The sequence below is a fragment of the Hypanus sabinus genome, chromosome 18 (genome assembly GCF_030144855.1).
Source record: "Hypanus sabinus isolate sHypSab1 chromosome 18, sHypSab1.hap1, whole genome shotgun sequence".
In the NCBI taxonomy this organism is placed as follows: domain Eukaryota; kingdom Metazoa; phylum Chordata; class Chondrichthyes; order Myliobatiformes; family Dasyatidae; genus Hypanus; species Hypanus sabinus.
The window spans coordinates 38264860-38291276 of NC_082723.1; the positions used below are offsets into that span (position 1 = coordinate 38264860).

At 54.0% G+C, this 26417-nt stretch overlaps 1 long non-coding RNA gene across 2 annotated transcripts in view; it reads right to left on the minus strand.

Annotated features, from left to right (window-relative positions):
- Nucleotides 1–26417, minus strand: part of LOC132407519 (uncharacterized) — a 164551-nt gene that overhangs the window by 102762 nt on the left and 35372 nt on the right. The gene's annotated exons all lie outside the window — the stretch shown is intronic.

The following is a 26417-nucleotide window of genomic DNA, read 5'->3' on the forward strand; positions in this document are numbered from 1 at the left end:
CAGGCTCTGGGACAGCTTCTTACTACAGGCCATCAGACCAACAGGCTCTGGGACATCTTCTTACTACAGGCTATTAGACCAACAGGCTCTGGGACAGCTTCTTACTACAGGCCATCAGACCAACAGACTCCGGGACAGCTTCTTTCTACAGGCCATTAGACCAACAGGCTCCATGACAGCTTCTTTCTACAGGCCATCAGACCAACAGGCTCCGGGAGACCAACAGGCTCCATGACAGCTTCTTACTACAGGCCATCTGACCAACAGGCTCCGGGAGACCAACAGGCTCCGGGACAGCTTCCTTCTACAGGCCATCAGACCCACAGGCTCCGGGACAGCTTCCTTCTACTTGCCATCAGACCAACAGGCTCCGGGACAGCTTCCTTCTACTTGCCATCAGACCAACAGGCTCCGGGACAGCTTCCTTCTACTTGCCATCAGACCAACAGGCTCCGGGACAGCTTCTTTCTACAGGCCATTAGACCAACTGGCTCCGGGACTGTTTCCTGCTACAGGCCATTAGACCAACAGGCTCCGGGAGACCAACAGGCTCCATGACAGCTTCTTTCTAAAGGCCATTAGACCGACAGGCTCTGGGACAGCTTCCTTCTACAGGCCATCAGACCAACAGGCTCTGGGACAGCTTCTTACTACAGACCATCAGACTCCATGACACCTTCTTTCTACAGGCCATTAGACCAACAGGCTCCATGACAGCTTCTTTCTACAGGCCGTTAGACCAACAGGCTCTGGGACAGCTTCCTTCTACAGGCCATCAGACCAACAGGCTCCGGGACAGCTTCTTTCTACAGGCCATTAGACCAACAGGCTCCGGGAGTCCAACAGGCTCCGGGACAGCTTCCTTCTACATGCCATCAGACCAACAGGCTCCGGGACAGCTTCCTTCTACAGGCCATCAGACCAACAGGCTCTGGGACAACTTCTTTCCACAGGCCATTAGACCAACAGGCTCTGGGACAGCTTCTTACTACAGGCCATTAGACCAACAGGCTGTGGGACAGCTTCTTACTACAGGCCATCAGACCAACAGGCTCTGGGACAGCTTCTTACTACAGGCCATCAGACCAACAGACTCCGGGACAGCTTCCTTCTACATGACATCAGACCAACAGGCTCCGGGACAGCTTCCTTCTACAGGCCATCACACCAACAGGCTCCGGGACAGCTTTTTTCTACAGGCCATCAGACCAACAGGCTCCATGACAGCTTTTTTCTACAGGCCATTAGACCAACTGGCTCCATGACAGCTTCTTTCAACAGGGCATCAGACAAACAGGCTCTCGGACAGCTTCTTACTACAGACAATCAGACCAACAGGCTCGGGGACAGCTTCTTTCTACAGGCCATTAGACCAACAGGCTCCATGACAGCTTCTTTCTACAGGCTGTTAGACAAACAGGCTCTGGGACAGCTTCCTTCTACAGGCCATCAGACCAACAGGCTCCGGGACAGCTTCTTTCTACAGGCCATTAGACCAACAGGCTCCGGGAGTCCAACAGGCTCCGGGACAGCTTCCTTCTACATGCCATCAGACAGACAGGCTCCGGGACAGCTTCCTTCTACAGGCCATCAGACCAACAGGCTCTGGGACAACTTCTTTCCACAGGCCATTAGACCAACAGGCTCTGGGACAGCTTCTTTCTACAGGCCATTAGACCGACAGGCTCTGGGACAGCTTCCTTCTACAGGCCATCAGACCAACAGGCTCTGGGACAGCTTCTTACTACAGACCATCAGACCAACAGACTCCATGACACCTTCTTTCTACAGGCCATTAGACCAACAGGCTCCATGACAGCTTCTTTCTACAGGCCGTTAGACCAACAGGCTCTGGGACAGCTTCCTTCTACAGGCCATCAGACCAACAGGCTCCGGGACAGCTTCTTTCTACAGGCCATTAGACCAACAGGCTCCGGGAGTCCAACAGGCTCCGGGACAGCTTCCTTCTACATGCCAATAGACCAACAGGCTCCGGGACAGCTTCCTTCTACAGGCCATCAGACCAACAGGCTCTGGGACAACTTCTTTCCACAGGCCATTAGACCAACAGGCTCTGGGACAGCTTCTTACTACAGGCCATTAGACCAACAGGCTCTGGGACAGCTTCTTACTACAGGCCATTAGACCAACAGGCTCTGGGACAGCTTCTTACTACAGGCCATCAGACCAACAGGCTCTGGGACAGCTTCTTACTACAGGCCATCAGACCAACAGACTCCGGGACAGCTTCTTTCTACATGCCATTAGACCAACAGGCTCCGGGACAGCTTCCTTCTACATGACATCAGACCAACAGGCTCCGGGACAGCTTCCTTCTACAGGCCATCAGACCATCAGGCTCCGGGACAGCTTTTTTCTACAGGCCATCAGACCAACAGGCTCCATGACAGCTTTTTTCTACAGGCCATCAGACCAACTGGCTCCATGACAGCTTCTTTCTACAGGCCATCAGACCAACAGGCTCCATGACAGCTTCTTTCTACAGGCCATCAGACCAACAGGCTCTCGGACAGCTTCTTACTACAGACCATCAGACCAACAGGCTGTGGGACAGCTTCTTACTACAGGCCATCAGACCAACAGGCTCTGGGACAGCTTCTTACTACAGGCCATCAGACCAACAGACTCCGGGACAGCTTCCTTCTACATGACATCAGACCAACAGGCTCCGGGACAGCTTCCTTCTACAGGCCATCAGACCAACAGGCTCCGGGACAGCTTTTTTCTACAGGCCATCAGACCAACAGGCTCCATGACAGCTTTTTCCTACAGGCCATTAGACCAACTGGCTCCATGACAGCTTCTTTCAACAGGGCATCAGACAAACAGGCTCTCGGACAGCTTCTTACTACAGACAATCAGACCAACAGGCTCGGGGACAGCTTCTTTCTACAGGCCATTAGACCAACAGACTCCATGACACCTTCTTTCTACAGGCCATTAGACCAACAGGCTCCATGACAGCTTCTTTCTACAGGCCGTTAGACCAACAGGCTCTGGGACAGCTTCCTTCTACAGGCCATCAGACCAACAGGCTCCGGGACAGCTTCTTTCTACAGGCCATTAGACCAGCAGGCTCCGGGAGTCTAACAGGCTCCGGGACAGCTTCCTTCTACATGGCATCAGACCAACAGGCTCCGGGACAGCTTCCTTCTACAGGCCATCAGACCAACAGGCTCTGGGACAACTTCTTTCCACAGGCCATTAGACCAACAGGCTCTGGGACAGCTTCTTACTACAGGCCATTAGACCAACAGGCTCTGGGACAGCTTCTTACTACAGGCCATCAGAACAACAGGCTCTGGGACAGCTTCTTACTACAGGCCATCAGACCAACAGACTCCGGGACAGCTTCTTTCTACATGCCATTAGACCAACAGGCTCCGGGACAGCTTCCTTCTACATGACATCAGACCAACAGGCTCCGGGACAGCTTCCTTCTACAGGCCATCAGACCATCAGGCTCCGGGACAGCTTTTTTCTACAGGCCATCAGACCAACAGGCTCCATGACAGCTTTTTTCTACAGGCCATCAGACCAACTGGCTCCATGACAGCTTCTTTATACAGGCCATCAGACCAACAGGCTCTCGGACAGCTTCTTACTACAGACCATCAGACCAACAGGCTCGGGGACAGCTTCTTTCTACAGGCCATTAGACCAACAGGCTCTGGGACAGCTTCTTTCTACGGGCCATCAGACCAACAGGCTCTGGAACAGCTTCTTACTACAGACCATCAGACCAACAGGCTCTGGGACAGCTTCTTTCTACAGGCCATCAGACCAACAGGCTCTGGGACAGCTTCTTTCTACAGGCCATCAGACCAACAGGCTCTGGACAGCTTCTTTCTTCAGGCCATCAGACCAACAGTCTCTGGGACAGCTTCTTACTACAGACCATCAGACCAACAGGCTCTGGGACAGCTTCTTTCTACAGGCCATCAGACCAACAGGCTCCGGGACAGCTTCCTTCTACATGCCATCAGACCAACAGGCTCCGGGACAGTTCCTTCTACAGGCCATGAGACCAACAGTCTCCGGGACAGCTTCTTTCTCCAGGCCATTAGACCAACTGGCTCCGGTACAGCTTCCTACTACAGACCATTAGACCAACAGGCTCCGGGAGACCAACAGGATCCATGACAGCTTCCTTCTACATGCCATCAGACCAACAGGCTTCGGGACAGCTTCCTTCTACAGGCCATTAGACCAACTGGCTCCGGGACTGCTTCCTGCTACAGGCCATTAGACCAACAGGCTCCGGGAGACCAACAGGCTCTGGGACAGCTTCCTCCTACAGGCCATTGGACCAACAGGCTCCAGGACAGCTTCTTTCTACAGGCCATCAGACCAACAGGCTCTTGGACAGCTTCCATCTACAGGCCATTGGACCAACAGGCTCTGGGACAGCTTCTTTCTACAGGCCATTAGACCAACAGGCTCTGGGACAGCTTCTTTCTACAGGCCATCAGACCAACAGGCTCTGGGACAGCTTCTTACTACAGACCATCAGACCAACAGGCTCTGGGACAGCTTCTTTCTACAGGCCATTAGCCCAACTGGCTCTGGGACAGCTTCCTGCTACAGGCCATTAGACCAACAGGCTCCGGGAGACCAACAGGCTCAATGACAGCTTCTTTCCACAGGCCATTAGACCAACAGGCTCTGGGACAGCTTCTTACTACAGGCCAACAGACCAACAGGCTCTGGGACATCTTCTTACTACAGGCCATTAGACCAACAGGCTCTGGGACAGCTTCTTTCTACAGGCCATTAGACCAACAGGCTCCGGGACACCAACAGGCTCCTTGACAGCTTCTTTCTACAGGCCATTAGACCAACAGGCTCTGGGACAGCTTCTTTCTACAGGCTATTAGACCAACAGGCTCCGGGAGACCAACAGGCTCCGGGACAGCTTCCTTCTACATGCCATCAGACCAACAGGCTTCGGGACAGCTTCCTTCTACAGGCCATTAGACCAACTGGCTCCGGGACTGCTTCCTGCTACAGGCCATTAGACCAACAGGCTCCCGGAGACCAACAGGCTGCATGACAGCTTCTTTCTACAGGCCATCAGACCAACAGGCTCTGGGACAGATTCTTACAACAGACCATCAGACCAACAGGCTCTGGGACAGCTTCTTTCTACAGGCCATTAGACCAACAGGCTCTGGGACAGCTTCTTTCTACAGGCCATTAGACCAACAGGCTCTGGGACAGCTTCTTACTACAGGCCATCAGACCAACAGGCTCTGGGACATCTTCGAACTACAGGGTATTAGACCAACAGGCTCTGGGACAGCTTCTTACTACAGGCCATCAGACCAACAGGCTCTGGGACAGCTTCTTACTACAGGCCATCAGACCAACAGACTCCGGGACAGCTTCTTTCTACAGGCCATTAGAGCAACAGGCTCCGGGAGACCAACAGGCTCCATGACAGCTTCTTTCTTCAGGCCATCAGACCAACAGTCTCTGGGACAGCTTCTTACTACAGACCATCAGACCAACAGGCTCTGGGACAGCTTCTTTCTACAGGCCATCAGACCAACAGGCTCCGGGACAGCTTCCTTCTACATGCCATCAGACCAACAGGCTCCGGGACAGCTTCCTTCTACAGGCCATCAGACCAACAGGCTGCGGGACAGCTTCTTTCTCCAGGCCATTAGACCAACTGGCTCCGGTACAGCTTCCTGCTACAGACCATTAGACCTACAGGCTCCGGGAGACCAACAGGCTCCATGACAGCTTCTTTCTACAGGCCATCAGACCAACAGGCTCTGGGACAGCTTCTTACGACACACCATCAGACCAACAGGCTCTGGGACAGCTTCTTTCTACAGGCCATTAGACCAACAGGCTCCGGGAGACCAACAGGCTCTGGGACAGCTTCCTCCTACAGGCCATTGGACCAACAGGCTCCAGGACAGCTTCTTTCTACAGGCCATCAGACCAACAGGCTCTTGGACAGCTTCCATCTACAGGCCATTGGACCAACAGGCTCTGGGACAGCTTCTTTCTACAGGCCATTAGACCAACAGGCTCTGGGACAGCTTCTTTCTACAGGCCATCAGACCAACAGGCTCTGGGACAGCTTCTTACTACAGACCATCAGACCAACAGGCTCTGGGACAGCTTCTATCTACAGGCCATTAGCCCAACTGCCTCTGGGACAGCTTCTTTCTACAGGCCATTAGACCAACATGCTCCGGGAGACCAACAGGCTCCATGACAGCTTCTTTCTACAGGCCATCAGACCAACAGGCTCCGGGAGAGCAACAGGCTCCATGACAGCTTCTTACTACAGGCCATCTGACCAACAGGCTCCGGGACAGCTTCCTTCTACTTGCCATCAGACCAACAGGCTCCGGGACAGCTTCCTTCTACAGGCCATCAGACCCACAGGCTCCGGGACAGCATCCTTCTACTTGCCATCAGACCAATAGGCTCCGGGACAGCTTCCTTCTACTTGCCATCAGACCAACAGGCTCCGGGACAGCTTCCTTCTACAGACCATCAGACCCACAGGCTCCGGGACAGCATCCTTCTACTTGCCATCAGACCAACAGGCTCCGGGACAGCTTCCTTCTACTTGCCATCAGACCAACAGGCTCCGGGACAGCTTCTGTCTACTTGCCATCAGACCAACAGGCTCCGGGACAGCTTCCTTCTACTTGGCATCAGACCAACAGGCTCCGGGACAGCTTCCTTCTACTTGCCATCAGACCAACAGGCTCCGGGACAGCTTCTTTCTACAGGCCATTAGACCAACTGGCTCCGGGACTGCTTCCTGCTACAGGCCATTAGACCAACAGGCTCCGGGACAGCTTCCTTCTACAGGCCATCAGACCAACAGGCTCTGGGACAGCTTCTTACTACAGACCATCAGACCAACAGACTCCATGACACCTTCTTTCCACAGGCCATTAGACCAACAGGCTCCGGGAGACCAACAGGCTACATGACAGCTTCTTTCTACAGGCCATTAGACCAACAGGCTCCGGGACAGCTTCTTTCTACAGGCCATTAGACCAACAGGCTCTGGGACAGCTTCTTTCTACAGGCTATTAGACCAACAGGCTCCGGGAGACCAACAGGCTCCGGGACAGCTTCCTTCTACATGCCATCAGACCAACAGGCTTCGGGACAGCTTCCTTCTACAGGCTATTAGACCAACTGGCTCCGGGACTGCTTCCTGCTACAGGACATTAGACCAACAGGCTCCCGGAGACCAACAGGCTGCATGACAGCTTCTTTCTACAGGCCATCAGACCAACAGGCTCTGGGACAGCTTCTTACTACAGACCATCAGACCAACAGGCTCTGGGACAGCTTCTTTCTACAGGCCATTAGACCAACAGGCTCTGGGACAGCTTCTTTCTACAGGCCATTAGACCAACAGGCTCTGGGACAGCTTCTTACTAAAGGCCATCAGACCAACAGGCTCTGGGACAGCTTCCTTCTACTTGCCATCAGACCAACAGGCTCCGGGACAGGTTCCTTCTACTTGCCATCAGACCAACAGGCTCCGGGACAGCTTCCTTCTACAGACCATCAGACCCACAGGCTCCGGGACAGCTTCCTTCTACTTGCCATCAGACCAACAGGCTCCGGGACAGCTTCCTTCTACTTGCCATCAGACCACCAGGCTCCGGGACAGCTTCCATCTACTTGCCATCAGACCAACAGGCTCCGGGACAGCTTCCTTCCACTTGCCATCAGACCAACAGGCTCCGGGACAGCTTCCTTCTACTTGCCATCAGACCAACAGGCTCCGGGACAGCTTCTTTCTACAGGCCATTAGACCAACTGGCTCCGGGACTGCTTCCTGCTACAGGCCATTAGACCAACAGGCTCCGGGACAGCTTCCTTCTACAGGCCATCAGACCAACAGGCTCTGGGACAGCTTCTTACTACAGACCATCAGACCAACAGACTCCATGACACCTTCTTTCCACAGGCCATTAGACCAACAGGCTCCGGGAGACCAACAGGCTACATGACAGCTTCTTTCTACAGGCCATTAGACCAACAGGCTCCGGGACAGCTTCTTTCTACAGGCCATTAGACCAACAGGCTCCGGGAGACCAACAGGCTCCATGACAGCTTCTTTCTACAGGCCATTAGACCAACAGGCTCTGGGACAGCTTCCTTCTACATGCCATCAGACCAACAGGCTCCGGGACAGCTTCCTTCTACAGGCCATCAGACCAACAGGCTCCGGGACAGCTTCTTTCTACAGGCCATCAGACCAACAGGCTCTGGGACAGCTTCTTTCTACAGGCAATCAGACCAACAGGCTCCGGGACAGCTTACTTCTACATGCCATCAGACCAACATGCTCCGGGACAGCTTCTTACTACAGACCATCAGACCAACAGGCTCTGGGACAGCTTCTTTCTACAGGTCATTAGACCAACAGGCTCTGGGACAGCTTCTTTCTACAGGCCATTAGACCAACAGGCTCTGGGACAGCTTCTTACTACAGGCCATCAGACCAACAGGCTCTGGGACATCTTCTTACTACAGGGTATTAGACCAACAGGCTCTGGGACAGCTTCTTACTACAGGCCATCAGACCAACAGGCTCTGGGACAGCTTCTTACTACAGGCCAACAGACCAACAGACTCCGGGACAGCTTCTTTCTACAGGCCATTAGACCAACAGGCTCCGGGAGACCAACAGGCTCCATGACAGCTTCTTTCTTCAGGCCATCAGACCAACAGTCTCTGGGACAGCTTCTTACTACAGACCATCAGACCAACAGGCTCTGGGACAGCTTCTTACTACAGGCCATCTGACCAACAGGCTCCGGGAGACCAACAGGCTCCGGGACAGCTTCCTTCTACTTGCCATCAGACCAACAGGCTCCGGGACAGCTTCCTTCTACAGACCATCAGACCCACAGGCTCCGGGACAGCTTCCTTCTACTTGCCATCAGACCAACAGGCTCCGGGACAGCTTCCTTCTACTTGCCATCAGACCAACAGGCTCCGGGACAGCTTCCGTCTACTTGCCATCAGACGAACAGGCTCCGGGACAGCTTCCTTCTACTTGCCATCAGACCAACAGGCTCCGGGACAGCTTCCTTCTACTTGCCATCAGACCAACAGGCTCCGGGACAGCTTCTTTCTACAGGCCATTAGACCAACTGGCTCCGGGACTGCTTCCTGCTACAGGCCATTAGACCAACAGGCTCCGGGACAGCTTCCTTCTACAGGCCATCAGACCAACAGGCTCTGGGACAGCTTCTTACTACAGACCATCAGACCAACAGACTCCATGACACCTTCTTTCCACAGGCCATTAGACCAACAGGCTCCGGGAGACCAACAGGCTACATGTCAGCTTCTTTCTACAGGCCATTAGACCAACAGGCTCCGGGACAGCATCCTTCTACTTGCCATCAGACCAATAGGCTCCGGGACAGCTTCCTTCTACTTGCCATCAGACCAACAGGCTCCGGGACAGCTTCCTTCTACAGACCATCAGACCCACAGGCTCCGGGACAGCATCCTTCTACTTGCCATCAGACCAACAGGCTCCGGGACAGCTTCCTTCTACTTGCCATCAGACCAACAGGCTCCGGGACAGCTTCCGTCTACTTGCCATCAGACCAACAGGCTCCGGGACAGCTTCCTTCTACTTGGCATCAGACCAACAGGCTCCGGGACAGCTTCCTTCTACTTGCCATCAGACCAACAGGCTCCGGGACAGCTTCTTTCTACAGGCCATTAGACCAACTGGCTCCGGGACTGCTTCCTGCTACAGGCCATTAGACCAACAGGCTCCGGGACAGCTTCCTTCTACAGGCCATCAGACCAACAGGCTCTGGGACAGCTTCTTACTACAGACCATCAGACCAACAGACTCCATGACACCTTCTTTCCACAGGCCATTAGACCAACAGGCTCCGGGAGACCAACAGGCTACATGACAGCTTCTTTCTACAGGCCATTAGACCAACAGGCTCCGGGACAGCTTCTTTCTACAGGCCATTAGACCAACAGGCTCTGGGACAGCTTCTTTCTACAGGCTATTAGACCAACTGGCTCCGGGACTGCTTCCTGCTACAGGACATTAGACCAACAGGCTCCCGGAGACCAACAGGCTGCATGACAGCCTCTTTCTACAGGCCATCAGACCAACAGGCTCTGGGATAGCTTCTTACTACAGACCATCAGACCAACAGGCTCTGGGACAGCTTCTTTCTACAGGCCATTAGACCAACAGGCTCTGGGACAGCTTCTTTCTACAGGCCATTAGACCAACAGGCTCTGGGACAGCTTCTTACTACAGGCCATCAGACCAACAGGCTCTGGGACAGCTTCCTTCTACTTGCCATCAGACCAACAGGCTCCGGGACAGGTTCCTTCTACTTGCCATCAGACCAACAGGCTCCGGGACAGCTTCCTTCTACAGACCATCAGACCCACAGGCTCCGGGACAGCTTCCTTCTACTTGCCATCAGACCAACAGGCTCCGGGACAGCTTCCTTCTACTTGCCATCAGACCAACAGGCTCCGGGACAGCTTCCATCTACTTGCCATCAGACCAACAGGCTCCGGGACAGCTTCCTTCCACTTGCCATCAGACCAACAGGCTCCGGGACAGCTTCCTTCTACTTGCCATCAGACCAACAGGCTCCGGGACAGCTTCTTTCTACAGGCCATTAGACCAACTGGCTCCGGGACTGCTTCCTGCTACAGGCCATTAGACCAACAGGCTCCGGGACAGCTTCCTTCTACAGGCCATCAGACCAACAGGCTCTGGGACAGCTTCTTACTACAGACCATCAGACCAACAGACTCCATGACACCTTCTTTCCACAGGCCATTAGACCAACAGGCTCCGGGAGACCAACAGGCTACATGACAGCTTCTTTCTACAGGCCATTAGACCAACAGGCTCCGGGACAGCTTCTTTCTACAGGCCATTAGACCAACAGGCTCCGGGAGACCAACAGGCTCCATGACAGCTTCTTTCTACAGGCCATTAGACCAACAGGCTCTGGAACAGCTTCCTTCTACATGCCATCAGACCAACAGGCTCCGGGACAGCTTCCTTCTACAGGCCATCAGACCAACAGGCTCCGGGACAGCTTCTTTCTACAGGCCATCAGACCAACAGGCTCTGGGACAGCTTCCTTCTACTTGCCATCAGACCAACAGGCTCCGGGACAGGTTCCTTCTACTTGCCATCAGACCAACAGGCTCCGGGACAGCTTCCTTCTACAGACCATCAGACCCACAGGCTCCGGGACAGCTTCCTTCTACTTGCCATCAGACCAACAGGCTCCGGGACAGCTTCCTTCTACTTGCCATCAGACCAACAGGCTCCGGGACAGCTTCCATCTACTTGCCATCAGACCAACAGGCTCCGGGACAGCTTCCTTCCACTTGCCATCAGACCAACAGGCTCCGGGACAGCTTCCTTCTACTTGCCATCAGACCAACAGGCTCCGGGACAGCTTCTTTCTACAGGCCATTAGACCAACTGGCTCCGGGACTGCTTCCTGCTACAGGCCATTAGACCAACAGGCTCCGGGACAGCTTCCTTCTACAGGCCATCAGACCAACAGGCTCTGGGACAGCTTCTTACTACAGACCATCAGACCAACAGACTCCATGACACCTTCTTTCCACAGGCCATTAGACCAACAGGCTCCGGGAGACCAACAGGCTACATGACAGCTTCTTTCTACAGGCCATTAGACCAACAGGCTCCGGGACAGCTTCTTTCTACAGGCCATTAGACCAACAGGCTCCGGGAGACCAACAGGCTCCATGACAGCTTCTTTCTACAGGCCATTAGACCAACAGGCTCTGGAACAGCTTCCTTCTACATGCCATCAGACCAACAGGCTCCGGGACAGCTTCCTTCTACAGGCCATCAGACCAACAGGCTCCGGGACAGCTTCTTTCTACAGGCCATCAGACCAACAGGCTCTGGGACAGCTTCTTTCTACAGGCAATCAGACCAACAGGCTCCGGGACAGCTTACTTCTACATGCCATCAGACCAACATGCTCCGGGACAGCTTCCTTCTACTTGCCATCAGACCAACAGGCTCCGGGACAGCTTCTTTCTACAGGCCATTAGACCAACTGGCTCCGGGACTGCTTCCTGCTACAGGCCATTAGACCAACAGGCTCCGGGACAGCTTCCTTCTACAGGCCATCAGACCAACAGGCTCTGGGACAGCTTCTTACTACAGACCATCAGACCAACAGACTGCATGACACCTTCTTTCCACAGGCCATTAGACCAACAGGCTCCGGGAGACCAACAGGCTACATGACAGCTTCTTTCTACAGGCCATTAGACCAACAGGCTCCGGGACAGCTTCTTTCTACAGGCCATTAGACCAACAGGCTCCGGGAGACCAACAGGCTCCATGACAGCTTCTTTCTACAGGCCATTAGACCAACAGGCTCTGGAACAGCTTCCTTCTACATGCCATCAGACCAACAGGCTCCGGGACAGCTTCCTTCTACAGGCCATCAGACCAACAGGCTCCGGGACAGCTTCTTTCTACAGGCCATCAGACCAACAGGCTCTGGGACAGCTTCTTTCTACAGGCAATCAGACCAACAGGCTCCGGGACAGCTTACTTCTACATGCCATCAGACCAACATGCTCCGGGACAGCTTCTTACTACAGACCATCAGACCAACAGGCTCTGGGACAGCTTCTTTCTACAGGTCATTAGACCAACAGGCTCTGGGACAGCTTCTTTCTACAGGCCATTAGACCAACAGGCTCTGGGACAGCTTCTTACTACAGGCCATCAGACCAACAGGCTCTGGGACATCTTCTTACTACAGGGTATTAGACCAACAGGCTCTGGGACAGCTTCTTACTACAGGCCATCAGACCAACAGGCTCTGGGACAGCTTCTTACTACAGGCCAACAGACCAACAGACTCCGGGACAGCTTCTTTCTACAGGCCATTAGACCAACAGGCTCCGGGAGACCAACAGGCTCCATGACAGCTTCTTTCTTCAGGCCATCAGACCAACAGTCTCTGGGACAGCTTCTTACTACAGACCATCAGACCAACAGGCTCTGGGACAGCTTCTTACTACAGGCCATCTGACCAACAGGCTCCGGGAGACCAACAGGCTCCGGGACAGCTTCCTTCTACTTGCCATCAGACCAACAGGCTCCGGGACAGCTTCCTTCTACAGACCATCAGACCCACAGGCTCCGGGACAGCTTCCTTCTACTTGCCATCAGACCAACAGGCTCCGGGACAGCTTCCTTCTACTTGCCATCAGACCAACAGGCTCCGGGACAGCTTCCGTCTACTTGCCATCAGACGAACAGGCTCCGGGACAGCTTCCTTCTACTTGCCATCAGACCAACAGGCTCCGGGACAGCTTCCTTCTACTTGCCATCAGACCAACAGGCTCCGGGACAGCTTCTTTCTACAGGCCATTAGACCAACTGGCTCCGGGACTGCTTCCTGCTACAGGCCATTAGACCAACAGGCTCCGGGACAGCTTCCTTCTACAGGCCATCAGACCAACAGGCTCTGGGACAGCTTCTTACTACAGACCATCAGACCAACAGACTCCATGACACCTTCTTTCCACAGGCCATTAGACCAACAGGCTCCGGGAGACCAACAGGCTACATGTCAGCTTCTTTCTACAGGCCATTAGACCAACAGGCTCCGGGACAGCTTCTTTCTACAGGCCATTAGACCAACAGGCTCCGGGAGACCAACAGGCTACATGACAGCTTCTTTCTACAGGCCATTAGACCAACAGGCTCTGGGACAGCATCCTTCTACATGCCATCAGACCAACAGGCTCTGGGACAGCTTCTTTCTACAGGCCGTTAGACCAACAGGCTCTGGGACAGCTTCTTACTACAGGCCATCAGACCAACAGGCTCTGGGACAGCTTCTTAGTACAGGCCATTAGACCAACAGGCTCTGGGACAGCTTCTTACTACAGGCCATCAGACCAACAGGCTCCGGGAGACCAACAGGCTCCTTGACAGCTTCTTTCTACAGGCCATTAGACCAACAGTCTCTGGGACAGCTTCTTTCTACAGGCTATTAGACCAACAGGCTCCGGGAGACCAACAGGTTCCGGGACAGCTTCCTTCTACATGCCATCAGACCAACAGGCTTCGGGACAGCTTCCTTCTACAGGCCACTAGAACAACTGGCTCCGGGACTGCTTCCTGCTACAGGCCATTAGACCAACAGGCTCCGGGAGACCAACAGGCTCCATGACAGCATCTTTCTACAGGCCATTAGACCGACAGGCTCTGGGACAGCTTCCTTCTACAGGCCATCAGACCAACAGGCTCTGGGACAGCTTCTTACTACAGACCATCAGACCAACAGGCTCTGGGACAGCTTCTTTCTACAGGCCATTAGACCAACAGGCTCTGGGACAGCTTCTTTCTACATTCCATTAGACCAACAGGCTCTGGGACATCTTCTTACTACAGGCTATTAGACCAACAGGCTCTGGGACAGCTTCTTACTACAGGCCATCAGACCAACAGGCTCTGGGACAGCTTCTTACTACAGGCCATCAGACCAACAGACTCCATGACACCTTCTTTCTACAGGCCATTAGACCAACTGGCTCCGGGAGACCAACAGGCTCCATGACAGCTTCTTTCTACAGGCCATCAGACCAACAGGCTCCGGGAGACCAACAGGCTCCATGACAACTTCTTACTACAGGCCATCTGACCAACAGGCTCCGGAAGACCAACAGGCTCCATGACAGCTTCTTTCTACAGGCCATTAGACCAACAGTCTCTGGGACAGCTTCCTTCTACTTGCCATCCGACCAACAGGCTCCGGGACAGGTTCCTTCTACTTGCCAACAGACCAACAGGCTCCGGGACAGCTTCCTTCTACTTGCCATCAGACCAACAGGCTCCGGGACAGCTTCCTTCTACTTGCCATCAGACCAACAGGCTCCGGGACCGCTTCCTTCTACTTGCCATCAGACCAACAGGCTCCGGGACAGCTTCTTTCTACAGGCCATTAGACCAACTGGCTCCGGGACTGCTTCCTGCTACAGGCCATTAGACCAACAGGCTCCAGGAGACCAACAGGCTCCATGACAGCTTCTTTCCACAGACCATTAGTCCAACAGGCTCCGGGAGACCAACAGGCTCCATGACAGCTTCTTTCCACAGGCCATTAGACCAACAGGCTCTGGGACAGCTTCTTACTACAGGCCATTAGACCAACAGGCTCTGGGACAGCTTCTTACTACAGGCCATCAGACCAACAGGCTCTGGGACAGCTTCTTACTACAGGCCATCAGACCAACAGACTCCATGACACCTTCTTTCTACAGGCGATTAGACCAACAGGCTCCGGGAGACCAACAGGCTCCATGACAACTTCTTACTACAGGCCATCTGACCAACAGGCTCCGGAAGACCAACAGGCTCCATGACAGCTTCTTTCTACAGGCCATTAGACCAACAGGCTCTGGGACAGCTTCTTACTACAGGCCATCAGACCAACAGGCTCCGGGACAGCTTCTTTCTACAGGCCATTAGAGCAACTGGCTCCGGGACTGCTTCCTGCTACAGGCCATTAGAGCAACAGGCTCCGGGAGACCAACAGGCTCCATGACAGCTTCTTTCTACAGGCCATCAGACCAACAGGCTCTGGGACAGCTTCTTACTACAGACCATCAGACCAACAGGCTCTGGGACAGCTTCTTTCTACAGGACATCAGAACAAAAGGCTCCGGGACAGCTTCTTTCTACAGGCCATTAGACCAACTGGCACTGGGACAGCTTCCTGCTACAGGCCATTAGACCAACAGGGTCCGGGAGACCAACAGGCTCAATGACAGGTTCTTTCTACAGGCCATCAGACCAACAGGCTCCGGGAGACCAACAGGCTCCATGACAGCTTCTTACTACAGGCCATCTGACCAACAGGCTCCGGGAGACCAACAGGCTCCGGGACAGCTTCCTTCTACTTGCCATCAGACCAACAGGCTCCGGGACAGCTTCCTTCTACAGGCCATCAGACCCACACGCTCCGGGACAGCTTCCTTCTACTTGCCATCAGACCAACAGGCTCCGGGACAGCTTCCTTCTACTTGCCATCAGACCAACAGGCTCCGGGACTGCTTCCTTCCACTTGCCATCAGACCAACAGGTTACGGGACAGATTCTTTCTACTTGCCATCAGACCAACAGGCTCCGGGCCAGCTTCCTTCTAGTTGCCATCAGACCAACAGGCTCCGGGACAGCTTCTTTCTACAGGCCATTAGACCAACTGGCTCCGGGACTGCTTCCTGCTACACGCCATTAGACTAACAGGCTCTGGGAGACCAACAGGCTCCATGACTGCTTCTTTCTACAGGCCATTAGACCAACAGGCTCCGGGAGACCAACAGGCTCCATGACAGCTTCCTTCTACTTGCCATCAGACCAACAGGCTCCGGGCCAGCTTCCTTCTAGTTGCCATCAGACCAACAGGCTCTGGGACAGCTTCCTTCTACAGGCCATCAGACCAACAGGTTCTGGGACAGCTTCTTACTGCAGACCACCAGACCAACAGACTCCATGACACCTTCTTTCTACAGGCCATTAGACCAACAGGCTCCGGGAGACCAACAGGCTCCATGACAGCTTCTTTCTACAGGCCATTAGACCAACAGGCTCTGGGACAGCTTCCTTCTACAGGGCATCAGACCAACAGGCTCCGGGACAGCTTCTTTCTACAGGCCATTAGACCAACAGGCTCGGGGAGTCCAACAGGCTCCGGGACAGCTTCCTTCTACATGCCATCAGACCAACAGGCTCCGGGACAGCTTCCTTCTACAGGCCATCAGACCAACAGGCTCTGGGACAACTTCTTTCCACAGGCCATTAGACCAACAGGCTCTGGGACAGCTTCTTACTACAGACCATCAGACCAACAGACTCCATGACACCTTCTTTCTACAGGCCATTAGACCAACAGGCTCCGGGAGACCAACAGGCTCCATGACAGCTTCTTTCTACAGGCCATTAGACCAACAGGCTCTGGGACAGCTTCCTTCTACAGGGCATCAGACCAACAGGCTCCGGGACAGCTTCTTTCTACAGGCCATTAGACCAACAGGCTCGGGGAGTCCAACAGGCTCCGGGACAGCTTCCTTCTACATGCCATCAGACCAACAGGCTCCGGGACAGCTTCCTTCTACAGGCCATCAGACCAACAGGCTCTGGGACAACTTCTTTCCACAGGCCATTAGACCAACAGGCTCTGGGACAGCTTCTTACTACAGGCCATTAGACCAACAGGCTCTGGGACAGCTTCTTACTACAGGCCATCAGACCAACAGGCTCTGGGACAGCTTCTTACTACAGGCCATCAGACCAACAGACTCCATGACACCTTCTTTCTACAGGCCATTAGACCAACAGGCTCCGGGAGACCAACAGGCTCCATGACAGCTTCTTTCTACAGGCCATTAGACCAACAGGCTCTGGGTCAGCTTCTTTCTACAGGCCATTAGACCAACAGGCTCCGGGAGACCAACAGGCTCTGGACAGCTTCCTTCTACATGCCATCAGACCAACAGGCTCCGGGACAGCTTCCTTCTACAAGCCATCAGACCAACAGGCTCCGGGACAGCTTCTTTCTACAGGCCATCAGACCAGCAGGCTCCGGGACAGCTTCTTTCTACAGGCCATTAGAGCAACTGGCTCCGGGACTGCTTCCTGCTACAGGCCATTAGACCAACAGGCTCCGGGAGACCAACAGGCTCCATGACAGCTTCTTTCTACAGGCCATCAGACCAACAGGCTCTGGGACAGCTTCTTACTACAGACCATCAGACCAACAGGCTCTGGGACAGCTTCTTTCTACAGGCCATTAGACCAACTGGCACTGGGACAGCTTCCTGCTACAGGCCATTAGACCAACAGGGTACGGGAGACCAACAGGCACAATGACAGCTTCTTTCTACAGGCCATCAGACCAACAGGCTCTGGGACAACTTCTTTCCACAGGGCATTAGACCAACAGGCTCTGGGACAGCTTCTTACTACAGGCCATCAGACCAACAGGCTCTGGGACAGCTTCTTACTACAGGCCATTAGACGAACAGGCTCCGGGAGACCAACAGGCTCTGGGACAGCTTCTTACTACAGGCCATCAGACCAACAGGCTCTGGGACAGCTTCTTACTACAGGCCATCAGACCAACAGACTCCATGACACCTTCTTTCTACAGGCGATTAGACCAACAGGCTCCGGGAGACCAACAGGCTCCATGACAACTTCTTACTACAGGCCATCTGACCAACAGGCTCCGGAAGACCAACAGGCTCCATGACAGCTTCTTTCTACAGGCCATTAGACCAACAGGCTCTGGGACAGCTTCTTACTACAGGCCATCAGACCAACAGGCTCCGGGACAGCTTCTTTCTACAGGCCATTAGAGCAACTGGCTCCGGGACTGCTTCCTGCTACAGGCCATTAGAGCAACAGGCTCCGGGAGACCAACAGGCTCCATGACAGCTTCTTTCTACAGGCCATCAGACCAACAGGCTCTGGGACAGCTTCTTACTACAGACCATCAGACCAACAGGCTCTGGGACAGCTTCTTTCTACAGGACATCAGAACAACAGGCTCCGGGACAGCTTCTTTCTACAGGCCATTAGACCAACTGGCACTGGGACAGCTTCCTGCTACAGGCCATTAGACCAACAGGGTCCGGGAGACCAACAGGCTCAATGACAGGTTCTTTCTACAGGCCATCAGACCAACAGGCTCCGGGAGACCAACAGGCTCCATGACAGCTTCTTACTACAGGCCATCTGACCAACAGGCTCCGGGAGACCAACAGGCTCCGGGACAGCTTCCTTCTACTTGCCATCAGACCAACAGGCTCCGGGACAGCTTCCTTCTACAGGCCATCAGACCCACAAGCTCCGGGACAGCTTCCTTCTACTTGCCATCAGACCAACAGGCTCCGGGACAGCTTCCTTCTACTTGCCATCAGACCAACAGGCTCCGGGACTGCTTCCTTCTACTTGCCATCAGACCAACAGGTTCCGGGACAGCTTCCTTCTACTTGCCATCAGACCAACAGGCTCCGGGCCAGCTTCCTTCTAGTTGCCATCAGACCAACAGGCTCCGGGACAGCTTCTTTCTACAGGCCATTAGACCAACTGGCTCCGGGACTGCTTCCTGCTACACGCCATTAGACCAACAGGCTCTGGGAGACCAACAGGCTCCATGACTGCTTCTTTCTACAGGCCATTAGACCAACAGGCTCTGGGACAGCTTCCTTCTACAGGCCATCAGACCAACAGGCTCTGGGACAGCTTCTTACTGCAGACCACCAGACCAACAGACTCCATGACACCTTCTTTCTACAGGCCATTAGACCAACAGGCTCCGGGAGACCAACAGGCTCCATGACAGCTTCTTTCTACAGGCCATTAGACCAACAGGCTCTGGGACAGCTTCCTTCTACAGGGCATCAGACCAACAGGCTCCGGGACAGCTTCTTTCTACAGGCCATTAGACCAACAGGCTCGGGGAGTCCAACAGGCTCCGGGACAGCTTCCTTCTACATGCCATCAGACCAACAGGCTCCGGGACAGCTTCCTTCTACAGGCCATCAGACCAACAGGCTCTGGGACAACTTCTTTCCACAGGCCATTAGACCAACAGGCTCTGGGACAGCTTCTTACTACAGACCATCAGACCAACAGACTCCATGACACCTTCTTTCTACAGGCCATTAGACCAACAGGCTCCGGGAGACCAACAGGCTCCATGACAGCTTCTTTCTACAGGCCATTAGACCAACAGGCTCTGGGACAGCTTCCTTCTACAGGGCATCAGACCAACAGGCTCCGGGACAGCTTCTTTCTACAGGCCATTAGACCAACAGGCTCGGGGAGTCCAACAGGCTCCGGGACAGCTTCCTTCTACATGCCATCAGACCAACAGGCTCCGGGACAGCTTCCTTCTACAGGCCATCAGACCAACAGGCTCTGGGACAACTTCTTTCCGCAGGCCATTAGACCAACAGGCTCTGGGACAGCTTCTTACTACAGGCCATTAGACCAACAGGCTCTGGGACAGCTTCTTACTACAGGCCATCAGACCAACAGGCTCTGGGACAGCTTCTTACTACAGGCCATCAGACCAACAGACTCCATGACACCTTCTTTCTACAGGCCATTAGACCAACAGGCTCCGGGAGACCAACAGGCTCCATGACAGCTTCTTTCTACAGGCCATTAGACCAACAGGCTCTGGGTCAGCTTCTTTCTACAGGCCATTAGACCAACAGGCTCCGGGAGACCAACAGGCTCTGGGACAGCTTCCTTCTACATGCCATCAGACCAACAGGCTCCGGGACAGCTTCCTTCTACAAGCCATCAGACCAACAGGCTCCGGGACAGCTTCTTTCTACAGGCCATCAGACCAGTAGGCTCCGGGACAGCTTCTTTCTACAGGCCATTAGAGCAACTGGCTCCGGGACTGCTTCCTGCTACAGGCCATTAGACCAACAGGCTCCGGGAGACCAACAGGCTCCATGACAGCTTCTTTCTACAGGCCATCAGACCAACAGGCTCTGGGACAGCTTCTTACTACAGACCATCAGACCAACAGGCTCTGGGACAGCTTCTTTCTACAGGCCATTAGACCAACTGGCACTGGGACAGCTTCCTGCTACAGGCCATTAGACCAACAGGGTACGGGAGACCAACAGGCACAATGACAGCTTCTTTCTACAGGCCATCAGACCAACAGGCTCTGGGACAACTTCTTTCCACAGGCCATTAGACCAACAGGCTCTGGGGCAGCTTCTTACTACAGGCCATCAGACCAACAGGCTCTGGGACAGCTTCTTACTACAGGCCATTAGACGAACAGGCTCCGGGAGACCAACAGGCTCTGGGACAGCTTCCTTCTACATGCCATCAGACCAACAGGCTCCGGGACAGCTTCCTTCTACAGGCCATCAGACCAACAGGCTCCGGGACAGCTTCATTCTACAGGCCATTAGAGCAACTGTCTCCGGGACTGCTTCCTGCTACAGGCCATCAGACCAACAGGCTCTGGGACAGCTTCTTTCTACAGGCCATTAGACCAACAGGTCCCGGGACAGCTTCCTTCTACATGCCATCAGACCAACAGGCTTCGGGACAGCTTCCTTCTACAAGCCATCAGACCAACAGGCTCCGGGACAGCTTCCTTCTACAGGCCATTAGACCAACTGGCTCCGGGACTGCTTCCTGCTACAGGCCATTAGACCAACTGGCTCCATGACAGCTTCTTTCTGCAGCCCATCAGACCAACAGGCTCTGGGACAGCTTCTTACTACAGACCATCAGACCAACAGGCTCTTGGACAGCTTCTTTCTACAGGCCATTAGACCAACAGGCTCCAGGACAGCTTCTTTCTACAGGCCATTAGACCAACAGGCTCTGGGACAGCTTCTTTCTACAGGCCATCAGACCAACAGGCTCTGGGACAGCTTCTTACTACAGACCATCAGACCAACAGGCTCTGGGACAGCTTCTTTCTACAGGCCATTAGCCCAACTGGCTCTGGGACAGCTTCCTGCTACAGGCCATTAGACCAACAGGCTCCGGGAGACCAACAGGCTCAATGACAGCTTCTTTCCACAGGCCATTAGACCAACAGGCTCTGGGACAGCTTCTTACTACAGGCCATCAGACCAACAGGCTCTGGGACAGCTTCTTTCTACAGGCCATTAGACCAACAGGCTCTGGGACAGCTTCTTTCTACAGGCTATTAGACCAACAGGCTCCGGGAGACCAACAGGCTCCGGGACAGCTTCCTTCTTCATGCCATCACACCAACAGGCTTCGGGACAGCTTCCTTCTACAGGCCATTAGACCAACTGGCTCCGGGACTGCTTCCTGCTACAGGCCATTAGACCAACAGGCTCCCGGAGACCAACAGGCTGCATGACAGCTTCTTTCTACAGGCCATCAGACCAACAGGCTCTGGGACAGCTTCTTACTACAGACCATCAGACCAACAGGCTCTGGGACAGCTTCTTTCTACAGGCCATTAGACCAACAGGCTCTGGGACAGCTTCCTTCTACTTGCCAACAGACCAACAGGCTCCGGGACAGCTTCCTTCTACTTGCCATCAGACCAACAGGCTCCGGGACAGCTTCTTTCTACAGGACATTAGACCAACTGGCTCCGGGACTGCTTCCTGCTACAGGCCATTAGACCAACAGGCTCCGGGACAGCTTCCTTCTACAGGCCATCAGACCAACAGGCTCTGGGACAGCGTCTTACTACAGACCATCAGACCAACAGACTCCACGACACCTTCTTTCCACAGGCCATTAGACCAACAGTCTCCGGGAGACCAACAGGCTCCATGACAGCTTCTTTCTACAGGCCATTAGACCAACAGGCTCTGGGACAGCTTCCTTCTACAGGCCATCAGACCAACAGGCTCCGGGACAGCTTCTTTCTACAGGCCATTAGACCAACAGGCTCCGGGAGTCCAACAGGCTCCGGGACAGCTTCCTTCTACATGCCATCAGACCAACAGGCTCCGGGACAGCTTCCTTCTACAGGCCATCAGACCAACAGGCTCTGGGACAACTTCTTTCCACAGGCCATTAGACCAACAGTCTCCGGGAGACCAACAGGCTCCATGACAGCTTCTTTCTACAGGCCATTAGACCAACAGGCTCTGGGACAGCTTCCTTCTACAGGCCATTAGACCAACAGGCTCTGGGAGACCAACAGGCTCCATGACAGCTTCTTACTACATGCCATCTGACCAACAGGCTCCGGGAGACCAACAGGCTCCGGGACAGCTTCCGTCTACTTGCCATCAGACCAACAGGCTCCAGGACAGCTTCCTTCTACTTGCCATCAGACCAACAGGCTCCGGGACAGCTTCCTTCTACTTGCCATCAGACCAACAGGCTCCGGGACAGCTTCCTTCTACTTGCCATCAGACCAACAGGCTCCGGGACATCTTCTTTCTACAGGACATTAGACCAACTGGCTCCGGGACTGCTTCCTGCTACAGGCCATTAGACCAACAGGCTCCGGGACAGCTTCCTTCTACAGGCCATTAGACCAACAGGCTCTGGGACAGCGTCTTACTACAGACCATCAGACCAACAGACTCCATGACACCTTCTTTCCACAGGCCATTAGACCAACAGTCTCCGGGAGACCAACAGGCTCCATGACAGCTTCTTTCTACAGGCCATTAGACCAACAGGCTCTGGGACAGCTTCCTTCTACAGGCCATCAGACCAACAGGCTCCGGGACAGCTTCTTTCTACAGGCCATTAGACCAACAGGCTCCGGGAGTCCAACAGGCTCCGGGACAGCTTCCTTCTACATGCCATCAGACCAACAGGCTCTGGGACAACTTCTTTCCACAGGCCATTAGACCAACAGGCTCTGGGACAGCTTCTTACTACAGGCCATTAGACCAACAGGCTCCATGACAGCTTCTTTCTACAGGCCATCAGACCAACAGGCTCTGGGACAGCTTCTTACTACAGGCCATCAGACCAACAGACTACATGACACCTTCTTTCTACAGGCCATTAGACCAACAGGCTCCGGGAGACCAACAGGCTCCATGACAGCTTCTTTCTACAGGCCATTAGACCAACAGGCTCTGGGACAGCTTCCTTCTACATGCCATCAGACCAACAGGCTCCGGGACAGCTTCCTTCTACAGGCCATCAGACCAACAGGCTCCGGGACAGCTTCTTTCTACAGGCCATCAGACCAACAGGCTCTGGGACAGCTTCTTTCTACAGGCAGTTAGACCAACAGGCTCTGGGACAGCTTCTTACTACAGGCCATCAGACCAACAGGCTCTGAGACAGCTTCTTACTACAGGCCATTAGACCAACAGGCTCTGGGACAGCTTCTTAGTACAGGCCATCAGACCAACAGGCTCCGGGAGACCAACAGGCTCCTTGACAGCTTCTTTCTACAGGCCATTAGACCAACAGTCTCTGGGACAGCTTCTTTCTACAGGATATTAGACCAACAGGCTCCGGGAGACCAACAGGCTCCGGGACAGCTTCCTTCTACATGCGATCAGACCAACAGGCTTCGGGACAGCTTCCTTCTACAGGCCATTAGAACAACTGGCTCCGGGACTGCTTCCTGCTACAGGCCATTAGACCAACAGGCTCCCGGAGATAAAGAGGCTGCATGACAGCTTCTTTCTACAGGCCATCAGACCAACAGGCACTGGGACAGCTTCTTACTACAGACCATCAGACCAACAGGCTCTGGGACAGCTTCTTACTACAGGCCATCAGACCAACAGGCTCTGGGACAGCTTCTTACTACAGGCCATCAGACCAACAGGCTCTGGGACAGCTTCTTTCTACAGGCCATTAGACCAACAGGCTCTGGGACATCTTCTTATTACAGTCTATTAGACCAACAGACTCCATGACACCTTCTTTCTACAGGCCATTAGACCAACAGTCTCTGGGACAGCTTCTTTCTACAGGCTATTAGACCAACAGGCTCCGGGAGACCAACAGGCTCCGGGACAGCTTCCTTCTACATGCCATCAGACCAACAGGCTTCGGGACAGCTTCCTTCTACAGGCCATTAGAACAACTGGCTCCGGGACTGCTTCCTGCTACAGGCCATTAGACCTACAGGCTCTGGGACTGCTTCTTACTACAGACCATCAGACCAACAGGCTCTGGGACAGCTTCTTTCTACAGGCCATTAGACCAACAGGCTCTGGGACAGCTTCTTTCTACAGGCCATTAGACCAAAAGTCTCTGGGACAGCTTCTTACTACAGACCATCAGACCAACAGGCTCTGGGACAGCTTCTTTCTACAGGCCATTAGACCAACAGGCTCTGGGACAGCTTCTTTCTACAGGCCATTAGACCAACAGGCTCTGGGACATCTTCTTACTACAGGCTATTAGACCAACAGGCTCTGGGACAGCTTCTTACTACAGGCCATCAGACCAACAGGCTCTGGGACAGCTTCTTACTACAGGCCATCAGACCAACAGGCTCTGGGACAGCTTCTTTCTACAGGCCATTAGACCAACAGGCTCTGGGACATCTTCTTACTACAGGCTATTAGACCAACAGACTCCATGACACCTTCTTTCTACAGGCCATTGGACCAACTGGCTCCGGGAGACCAACAGGCTCCATGACAGCTTCTTTCTACAGGCCATCAGACCAACAGGCTCCGGGAGACCAAAAGGCTCCATGACAGCTTCTTACTACAGGCCATCTGACCAACAGGCTCAGGGAGACCAACAGGCTCCGGGACAGCTTCCTTCTACTTGGCATCAGACCAACAGGCTCCGGGACAGCTTCCTTCTACAGGCCATCAGACCCACAGGCTCCGGGACAGCTTCCTTCTACTTGCCATCAGACCAACAGGCTCCGGGACAGCTTCCTTCAACTTGCCATCAGACCAACAGGCTCCGGGACAGCTTCCTTCTACAGGCCATCAGACCCACAGGCTCCGGGACAGCTTCCTTCTACTTGCCATCAGACCAACAGGCTCCGGGACAACTTCCTTCTACTTGCCATCAGACCAACAGGCTCCGGGACAGCTTCCTTCTACTTGCCATCAGACCAACAGGCTCCGGGACAGCTTCCTTCTACTTGCCATCAGACCAACAGGCACCGGGACAGCTTCCTTCTACTTGCCATCAGACCAACAGGCTCCGGGACAGCTTCCTTCTACTTGCCATCAGACCAACAGGCTCCGGGACAGCTTCTTTCTACAGGCCATTAGACCAACAGGCTCCGGGAGACCAACAGGCTCCATGACAGCTTCTTTCTACAGGCCATTAGACCAACAGGCTCTGGGACAGCTTCCTTCTACAGGCCATCAGACCAACAGGCTCTGGGACAGCTTCTTACTACAGACCATCAGACCAACAGGCTCTGGGACAGCTTCTTTCTACAGGCCATTAGACCAATAGGCTCCGGGAGACCAACAGGTTCCGGGACAGCTACCTTCTACACGCCATGAGAACAACAGGCTCTGGGACAGCTTCTTTCTACAGGCCATTAGACCAACTGGCACTGGGACAGCTTCCTGCTACAGGCCATTAGACCAACAGGGTCCGGGAGACCAACAGGCTCAATGACAGCTTCCTTCTACAGGCCATCAGACCAACAGGCTCTGGGACAACTTCTTTCCACAGGCCATTAGACCAACAGGCTCTGGGACAGCTTCTTACTACAGGCCATCAGACCAACAGGCTCCGGGAGACCAACAGGCTCCATGACAGCTTCTTACTACAGGCCATCTGACCAACAGGTTCTGGGAGACCAACAGGCTCCGGGACAGCTTCCTTCTACTTGCCATCAGACCAACAGGCTCCGGGACAGCTTCCTTCTACAGGCCAT